Raw genomic sequence first — 9,668 nt, forward strand, 5'->3', positions numbered from 1 at the left:
TTTCAAGGGGAAGCCAACTTGCTATGTACAGGTCTCAACAGGCGTAGCTTTGCTGATGAAACTTCTTACCTGCTTTTAATGCAAAGTCGAAATACTCACGCGCTCGTGTTCATCAATAGTGAATTATACTTTGGCCGTTGGCAATCAGTACACAACAGCTTGTCACACTGATGTTTCAGCCAACTATTGGCTTTTTCAAACAGATTGTAGAGATATACGGGAGATGGACAGAAATATGGAAACACAGTATGAAATGCATGGGATTTTAACCATTAGCACTGAGCTGCCCTTAGTGTTGACTTCACCTCTTGCCCTGCTCTGGGTGGTTTTGGGAGTTGGCTTAGTGGCTCAAATCCCTGATCAATGGAACCTTGTTGCTCAGGCAAATGTTCACAGCATCTGGATCATATTACCTCCACTTAAATTACGTGGGATTATAAATCATATTTCAATAAAACACAGAGACCGATTTTAAGGCATATATTTCATACAGTGCTTCCATATTTTTATCCACCCCCTGTACATTGAATGGCCTCTTTTTTAGAGACATCTGCCCCTTAAGGTTTGAAGCTTCTCTCTATGGAAATTGGCCGCGTGACCCTGAAGTGCAGCATTAAAACAAGGGAACACGTTTTTTATCCATCAGTTTCAGTGAAAATCAAGTGATCTGAGCAACTCTGAATGAGGCACGGTCATTGATGCTAGACTAGCCGTGGCCTATATTTCAAAAACTGCCAACAGAATGGCAAGACACCGCAGTAAGTGGGCATTCGAGCGCAAAATCAGGACCACCACCGGCATTGTCTCTCCTCTCCTGTACTATTTAACAATGAGCAGTATAAAGACCCTTGTTTGTGGTCATAAATTAGCTGCTAAGAAGTTGCAGGAGAGGAGAGTAAAGGGGAAATAAGACCTTTGGCTTCCTACACACGGCCGATCGCCATATCGGTCCGTGAAACTCTGCCCAATATCACGCTCATGCACGTACGATGTATCATTGGACACGAGGTGTTGTTCTGTAAAAAGAAGCCTCCCATCACTTTGGTGAGGTTGGGATCCTCCCGTGTGGCTTTCAGCCGCGTTGGAGGATTGGTAAGAGTTTCTCATTGTTTTCAATGAAATGGGGATCATATTAGCGCAAGAATTGCGTGTCTCGCAACACACAAATCTTGTGCGATTTTCACCCCAGCGGCCTTAGTCCAACATCACTGACGGATCTCCTATTGTGACTTAGGACTCATTGACACAAGCGTATTGTCACAGCGTATTACGCTCACGTATTTCCCATGTGTAACACGCAGTGAATGGAGGCAATGATAGTCTTTGGACTTCCATCCTTCCATTCACACCTGCGTTGGAACTGCGAGGGGACATCCGTATAAAAAACAGGAGAAATAAATCGCAGCATGCTCTAATTCTACGGAGCCCTTGCCTGTTTTATACGGCCGTGTGAATGAGCGCTTAGACTGCGGTGTCTATATACAGTGATATGTAGAAGTTGCAGAAGACACCGTGCTAAATTTGTAATTAAATTCTGTTGCAAAATTGATTGTCAGCCCAAAATAAGGGCGCATTCATGCGGGCGTATTTTAACCGTGCATTACGCAGGCGTATTTTGGACGCATGATGTGCAATGAATAGAGTCAATGAAAGTAAATGGATTTTCATTGATCCATTCACACTTGCGTATAGTCATTGCGCATGTTACACGCGTAAGAAAAATTGCAGCATGCTCTATTTTATTGCGTATTATGCGCGTATTGACTAGCGTAGCAGTTGCGTTTTTTTATGCATGTTGCTAGGAAACATGCTAATGAGTTCAAACAAAAACCAGGAGGAACATCATTCAAGGCTGTTTTTCCTGCCTCCGATTTTTCTTTTGTGCGCTTAACATAGGCAGGTATGCACAGGTATACAAGTGCAAAAAACGCAAATGCATGGGACGAATGAATAATACGCATTGTAGTGTTTTACGCATATGCCCATGTGAATGAGCCCTAATTGAAAAAAAAAATTGCCCCATTAAAGTGTCCATGGTCTTTAGAGCAGGAGGCAGCCTGTTACCATTAAGTTTGATTGTATGAAAACCAGGGATCCTGCTTTAAAAAAAGCACAGAAAAAACAGCCAGCAGCATTCTGCCCAGTTGCATCCCTCTTTTATTGGTAAGTCTGACCTACATTACATGATCCCTTTTAGCAGGATGCAAAATAAATGCTGCTGCTCTTCTGGTATTTGGTTTCCGGCCACAATAAGCTACCAGCCGAATATTCCGTGCCACACTAATGTGAAGGACAGGTAATGCCACCCCATCCAGACCGGGTGTTGTAGTCACCTTCTGCCATCCAGAGAGGATCTAATGCACCTCTAATTATGCTGCAGGAGGACATGACTGCTGGCTCATCATGAGGTGTTATCTGCCTACTTTCTCATAATAGCCTTTTAATGGAGAGATTCTCCTCCAAGAAAAATGTTAGTAATGCATGCCTTATGCCCTAATAATCGTTCTGCTAATTGAGGCACTTACTTTACTCCCGCTGCTTTACTAATGCACTCTCATATAACGGCTGCCTCGCTGTTTCCCTTTGACTTTCAAATCTGCTCTCTCCTCATGACAGCAGGATGACAACCAGCTGGCAAGCAGGCACGTTACAAAAAGGGAAAATTTAAAAAATTGCAACATATTTCCTTCTAGATTAACACTTATAAATATAGCCACAAGTTCTTCAAAAAGGGAATCTCTCGTGCACCCACAACACCATAACTTAACAGTCCATTCACACGGGGCTAATGATGCCAACACTTGTCCCAGTGATGCTCGCTGCTGTGCTGTTACATAGGAGTCGGGAACGCCATATTTTCTCCTAAGGAAGAGCACCTAGAAGGTGAGTGACGAGACTTATAAGGCCACCCATGCTCCTCTAGGTAATACATGCAAATAGGGAAGATGGTACAATACCTCTGCTGCGCCACTTATTGGAAGGCAGCATTCCTGCAAATCAATGTTAGACTCTTTATACAAGGCTTGTAACAATCATTCCCAGTCATTGTTACAAGGCTTGTATAAAAAGTCTAACATTGACTTGCAGGAATGCTACCTTCCAGTAGGTGGCGCTGCAGAAGTATTGTTCCATCTCTCTTATTTGCATAGGAGAATCACTGGCATTGCTCACAACAGTACCGGCATGGAGGTGAAGCGGGCTGGGGAGCATTCTCCCACCGCTCACCTCCATTCACTGTAAGCAGACAGTCGAAAGTGGTGTTGTTAGGAGAGATGACAGGGAGCCAGGTAATGTTTTTTTTAGAATCATCCACTCCCGCGATTCAGCGCTGTGAGAAGGTGAAGTCGACGCAGCGCAGGAAAATCTGACATTTTTCAGAGTCCTGTGTGCATGCTCTCACATACTCATCCAGCAATCCTATTTTGCACATGCTCTCACATACTCATCCATGTAAGAGCACACACACGGGAATCTGAAAAGAGATATTATTTTTCCTATAGGCTTTCCTAGTCCAAGTTTGAAAAATCGCTGCATGTCCTATTTTTGTGCGATACGTCTTCACGAATTGCCCATTATTTTCTATGGAAGCGTTTAAAAAGCCAGACAACGTTTCAACTGCTGCTTTGTGGTCTTTGTCAAGTGACTTGACAAAGACTGCAGAGCAGTGGTTGAAACATCTGGCAATCTTCTTTTGATTTTGTACCCTGTATGCTGCTCCAAGCCTGATCAAGGATTGATTTGATCAAAGTCCAACTATGTTTTCACAAAACCTATATGGAGTTGCCAAAAGTGTGTTGGAGAATCTTTTATGGTCTGATGAGACCAAGATGGAAGTTTTTGGTCATAATTCCAAAAGGTATATTAGGTGCAAAACCAACATTGTGCATCACCAAAATGAACAGCGTTGCATGGTGCAGGCAGCATTATGTTTTTCTGCTGCTGGAACTTGGGCTTTAGTCATGGTGTGAGGAATTATGGACAGTTCCAAATATCAGTCCATTTTAGCACAAAACCTTCAGGCCTCTGCTATAAAGATGAAGAGGGATTTCACCTTTCAGCATGATAATGACCCAAAGCAGACATTCAAATCAACAAAAGTATGGCTTCACCAGAAGATGATCAAAGTTTTGGAATGGGCTTGCCAGAGACAAGACTGGCATCTCATTGAAAATCTGTGTGTGGACCTGAAGATGTCTGTACACACGAGATGCCCTTGTAATCTGACAGATTTGGAGCGCTTTTGTAGGGAAGACTGCCAAGTAAGATGTGCCATGCTGATAGACACCTACCCAAAGACTGAATACTGTCATAAAGTCACAGGGTACATCAACAAAGTATTAGTTTTAGGGTGTGCATATTTATGCAATCACATTATTTTAGTTTTTTTTTTTTTTATTTCTTCACCCTACGAGATTTTAGTTTGTTTTTCAATAGAATTGTACAGATAACGGGCCACATTGAAGGTGAAAGAAATCTGAAATAATTCATCTTTGTTGCATTTCTTTACATGACCAAAGCCTGGCATTCCAACAGGGGCGTGTAGACCTTCTATATCCACTGTATGTCTCATGTTTTTAAGTGATAAGCTCACTGTATTAAAATGGTAACATTGGGCTTTTCATCCCCATTATGATACAATAACCAAGCTATTTAGATAGAACATAAAATATATTTATTGGAATACAATTTGAGACACAAATGTGCAGTAAATTGTGAATGTACATCATGTGTTTAGTAAGTGGGGAAAATGTTTTCACCAGAAATGTAGTAAACAACATTTGTGCAGTCAATGCATTTGTTCTCAGAAATAGTATCGCCTCCATCAGATCCTCCTTCATAGATGACCTCAAGCCCGATCTAATTATGTTAACACTAGAGAACTCTGCACTAAGTGTGTAGACTTTTTACATCCACTGTATATCTATCTATCTTTAGATGTAGTATCTACTTATGTAATAACTATCTTCACATATTAAACGTGTCTATGTAATAAATATAGGAATGTAATGCTGAAATAGGTAACATATGTGGAGTATATTTGTAAACAGGAAACACACTTATTATATGTACTTAACACAGTATACAATTGTACGACGATGATGATTTATCTGTTCAGTCGTTGCCGACTTTCGGTCACCTTGTGGATCAGTATACGCCATGCTTCCCTGTCTTTAGCCGCTTCCTTTAGATTTTCCACAGTCATGTTCGTGTAAAACTTGGTTGTGTCTAGCCAGCGTGTTCTTTGGCGTCCTCTTCTTCTGGAACCACTGACTGTGCTGAGCATTAATGTTGTTTCCAGAGAATTGTCTCATATGACATGACCAAAGTATGAAAGCTGTTTGGTGATTTTGCTTTCTAGTGACACTTTTGGTCTGACATGGTTTAGCATTGCTTTATTTGTGACCATCTCTGTCCAAGATATGTGCCGCATACGCCACCAGCACCACAGCGCAAAGGCCTCCATCCTTCTGTCTACTTTCTTGAGTGTCCAGCTTTTGCATGCATATGTAGTTATTGGGAAAATGATTGCATTGATTATTTGGATCTTTGTTGTAATGCTGATGTCTTTGCTCTTCCATAACTTTGCCACTCCTTGCATTGCACTATGGCCAAGGTTGATTCTTCATTTGATTTCAGGCCCTGATTTGCCACTATAGTCAGTCTTGGATCCAAGGAAAGTGAAATCTTGGACGGATTCAATTTTTTCACTGTCTATTGTTATGCGTGGTACAACATTGCTTGCTGTTGTCAGCAGATTCGTTTTCTTAATCTTGAGATACAGTCCCATGTGTTCGCTTTCTTCTTTGACTCTTCAAATTAGGTACTCAAGTTCCTTTTCATTTTCTGCAAGTAGAGTTGTGTCGTCAGCATATCGAAGATTATTTGTTTCTTCCACCAGTTTTCACTCCAATTGGGGATTCATCCAGATTGCATCGCCTCATGATCATTTCGGCATTCAAGTTGAACAGGGCTGGAGATAGAATGCAGCCATGTCGGACGCCTTTCCTGATTTCAAACCAGTAAGTGTTACCAAAGGCAGTCTTGACTGTGGCTTCTTGGTTCTCATGAAGTGATCTTACCAATTCTTCCAGATGCTCTGATATCCCCATTTGCTTTTGGCATTTTTACAGCGTGTCATGTTTAACACAGTTAAAAGCTTTGCTGTAGTCGATGAAGCTCAGGTATATGTCCTTTAGATTTGCAATTTGGTCTCTGTTCTCTGCTATCTTGGACCTAATTCTTACCAACAGGGAGGAAATGGTTGAGGAAGTAAGAGTGGCTGGGACCTTAGGAGACAGTGATCATGCTATCCTTAAATTTTGGATAAAAAGGGGAGGAAGACCTGAGAAAACTCAGACCTCAAGGATGGATTTCAGAAATGCAGATTTTAATGAACTTAGAAAGAGGATAGGAAGAATCCAATAGATGGATGTTCTTAAGGACAGAAATGTCCAAGAAGTTTGGGAAATATTGCAAAATGAGATTCTCAAAGCACAATCATTAACAATCTCTAAAAGAAGGAAGAATGTGAAGCATTTAAAGAGACCAGGATGGATGAACACAGAACTTGCACACATGTTAAAAAGGAAGAAAAATAGGTTTATCAAAATACTAACGACCACTTGTCCATCCGTGAGTTACATGCTCCGCCCCTGATCACGTGACGGTGACATCACAGGTCCTTCCTCCCTGTGCAGATTACAGGTGGACTACATTGCTTACAAACTCCCGCAGCCTCAGTTGCTATGGAATACTAATGAACACCTGACTGTGAGTGACTGTGTTAGTTACATGTGATGATGCCACCATCATGGGGTCTGTCACCGGGACTCTGAACTTTATTAAAAACCTGCAAAGCGGGACAGCAGTTATGTACTTACAGAACCTGTGATGATGTCACCATCATGTGAGAAGTCACCTATGTGGGAAGAAAGAGTCTGTGGTCACATGACCAGGGGGTGATCAGTGTGTGCAGGACTCTCCTGTGCTGGTTGTGATCCCTGTTGTATGGGATGAAAAATGTATGTAGCAGAGCTGTGTGTGTGTGCAACGTGCATGTAGCAGTGCTGTCTGTGTATGATGTGCACGTAGCAGAGCTTTGTGATGCTTAGCGCCACCAGAAACACGTGTGCTATAATATCTAATCAAATGGAAAGAGGGAGGCATATCTAAAGAAGAATATACACTATATGGACAAAAGTATTTGAACACTGCATGTTTTTCAAAATTAATGCTTAATTCTTCCGTTTAGTAACGTGTCGGCCCTCCTTTTGCTTGTATTACAGCGACAACACGTCGAGGCATACTTTCCACAAGATCTCTGTAAGTCTGGGCAGGAATAGCCCAGAGATTATTGTGTAGATGGGCGTGGATGGTGGTGTCGTACCCATCACTCCAGTTCGTCCCACAAGTGCTCAATTGGATGAAGGAATAGTTATTACAAAATCAGCAGCTTTTTATTTTACCCAGCATACCGTTCGGCAAACTCAGTAGTTGCATATTTGCTGAAAAACATGCAGTGTCCAAATACTTTTGTCCATATAGTGTAATGCAGTCTGCAGAAACTGTAGTGTCAGAAAAGCTAAAGCTGATGAATTGAGGCTTGCAACAGAGGCTAAAAGCAATAAAGGATTTAGGGGTATATCAAAAGAAAAGTCAAAGATGCTATTGGATGCTTACAGGATGAAAATGGTGAATTGGTTAAAAATGATGTTGAGAAGGCCGAACCTTTAAATTTCTATTTTGTATCGGTTTTCTCTCAGAAAGTAGATGTAACGTCAACTGATCTTCCCTGTGCTATTGGGGGAATAAAAGACTACAGGCTATCTATAAGCAGAGATATGGTAAGGGAACACTTAACTAACTTAAATGAATTCAAGTCTCAAGGTCCAGATGAATTACATCCTAGGATACTAAAGAAAGCAGCAGAGGTAATTGTTGAACCACTCACCACAATTTTCAAAATTCCTGGAGAACAGGAGAAGTCCCAGAAGACTAGAAAGGGGCAAATGTTGTCCCTATCTTCAAAAAAGGGAAGAAGGTGGATCCAGGAAACTACAGGCCTGTGAGCCTGACTTCTATATTGGGAAAGATGTCTGAACAAATTATTAAATAGTATGTATGCAAGTACTTGGATAAAAATGGAGTAATTAACCAGAGCCAGCATGGGTTTCTAACAAACAAGTCATGCCAGACTAATCTAATTTCCTTCTATGACAGAATCACCGACTGGGTTGATTAGGGAAATGCGGTGGATATAGTATATCTTGACTTTAGTAAAGAATTTGACAAAGTATCTCATACCATGCTTAATGAAAAAATGACCAAATATGGGATTGACAAGGCAACAGTTAGGTGGATTCACAACTGGTTGAGTGATTGTACTCAAAGAGTGGTCATAAATGGCTGCACATCAACATGGAAGAATGTGTTAAGTAGGGTACCGCAAGGAGCCTTATTTTCATTGTAACATCTTCTGTATAGTTTTGTATACACAAAAATATTTAGCACTGCTAGTCTTTTTAGAATAAACCTGCAATTTATTAGTCAGCCTTGTCTGCTTTAAAACGAACCATAACTTTAAAAATTGTGTTCATAATTTATAGTCCGGGTTCCAGCTTACCTTTAACAGCTGGTGGTAGCAGCAGTAGTATGTGGGTATTGTAGAGTGCTGAAAACATTAGACCAAGCAGGGGGTGATTTGAGATTTCGGTCCGCGTGCGTGCAGGGGCCTGGGAAAGTTGGGTACAAATCCACCTGTATTCTAACGATTCTGCGCTTGCAACCCCACTAGAGTGATCGAACGAGGCTCTGCTGTGACAATTGGTAGCGGCAAACGTGATCGGATTAGTCGATCCACGACAAATCAGCGACGGAGGCGGGATTGGTCAGGATCCCGCCTCTCCTTTCCTGACAAATCCACGCAAAGACATTACTTCATTATCTAAAAACAAACTGATCATTATATTTCACTACAGTACTACACAGGCGCAGTATACCCTTTAACCCTACAACTACTGTCTCATCTTTTGCCCTAAAATAGGTATACTTCTGCCCTCCTTGTTTTACACCAACTGTCTTACTTACATTAACTCTTTCTTATCCAAACCCCAGCTATCGCATCATAAGGCTGATTTTTCTGTCACCCAGAAGACCCGCTTTCTGGCACTAGTTCTCCCCCTGTGTGGATACAGTAACCGCAGGCTGTAAATCTTTACCAACTGCTAATTTTCTATCATTGAAATGTGGTAGAGACCAAAATTTGTGCAGACTCCTGGCAAGTAGTGACCTATATTTTTACAAAGCGGTGGCACGACCCAGTAAATAAGGCTCTACTGAAAGGGGTGCTGCCAACTTATAAAGTCATCCCCCATCCAAAGGATAGTGAATAACTTTATGTTCGTGGGGGTCCGACTGCTGGGATCCCCTCTGATCCTGAGAACAGGGGTCTGGTGTTCCCCAAGGAAATGGAGTGCAGGTCACACAAGCATGCCGCTGCTCTATTCTCTTCAGTGACGGCTCCGGACACGACCAAGTTCCAGTAGTTCGGCAATCTCTGGTGCTGTCCATGAAGTGAATGGAGCGGTGGTGTGTCCATGTGACCTTTGCTCCATTCACTAGGGGGCAGGCTGGACCCCCGGATCAGTGGGGGTCCCAGTGGTTGGATA

This window comes from Eleutherodactylus coqui, chromosome 5 (assembly GCF_035609145.1).
Source record: "Eleutherodactylus coqui strain aEleCoq1 chromosome 5, aEleCoq1.hap1, whole genome shotgun sequence".
Classification (NCBI taxonomy): domain Eukaryota; kingdom Metazoa; phylum Chordata; class Amphibia; order Anura; family Eleutherodactylidae; genus Eleutherodactylus; species Eleutherodactylus coqui.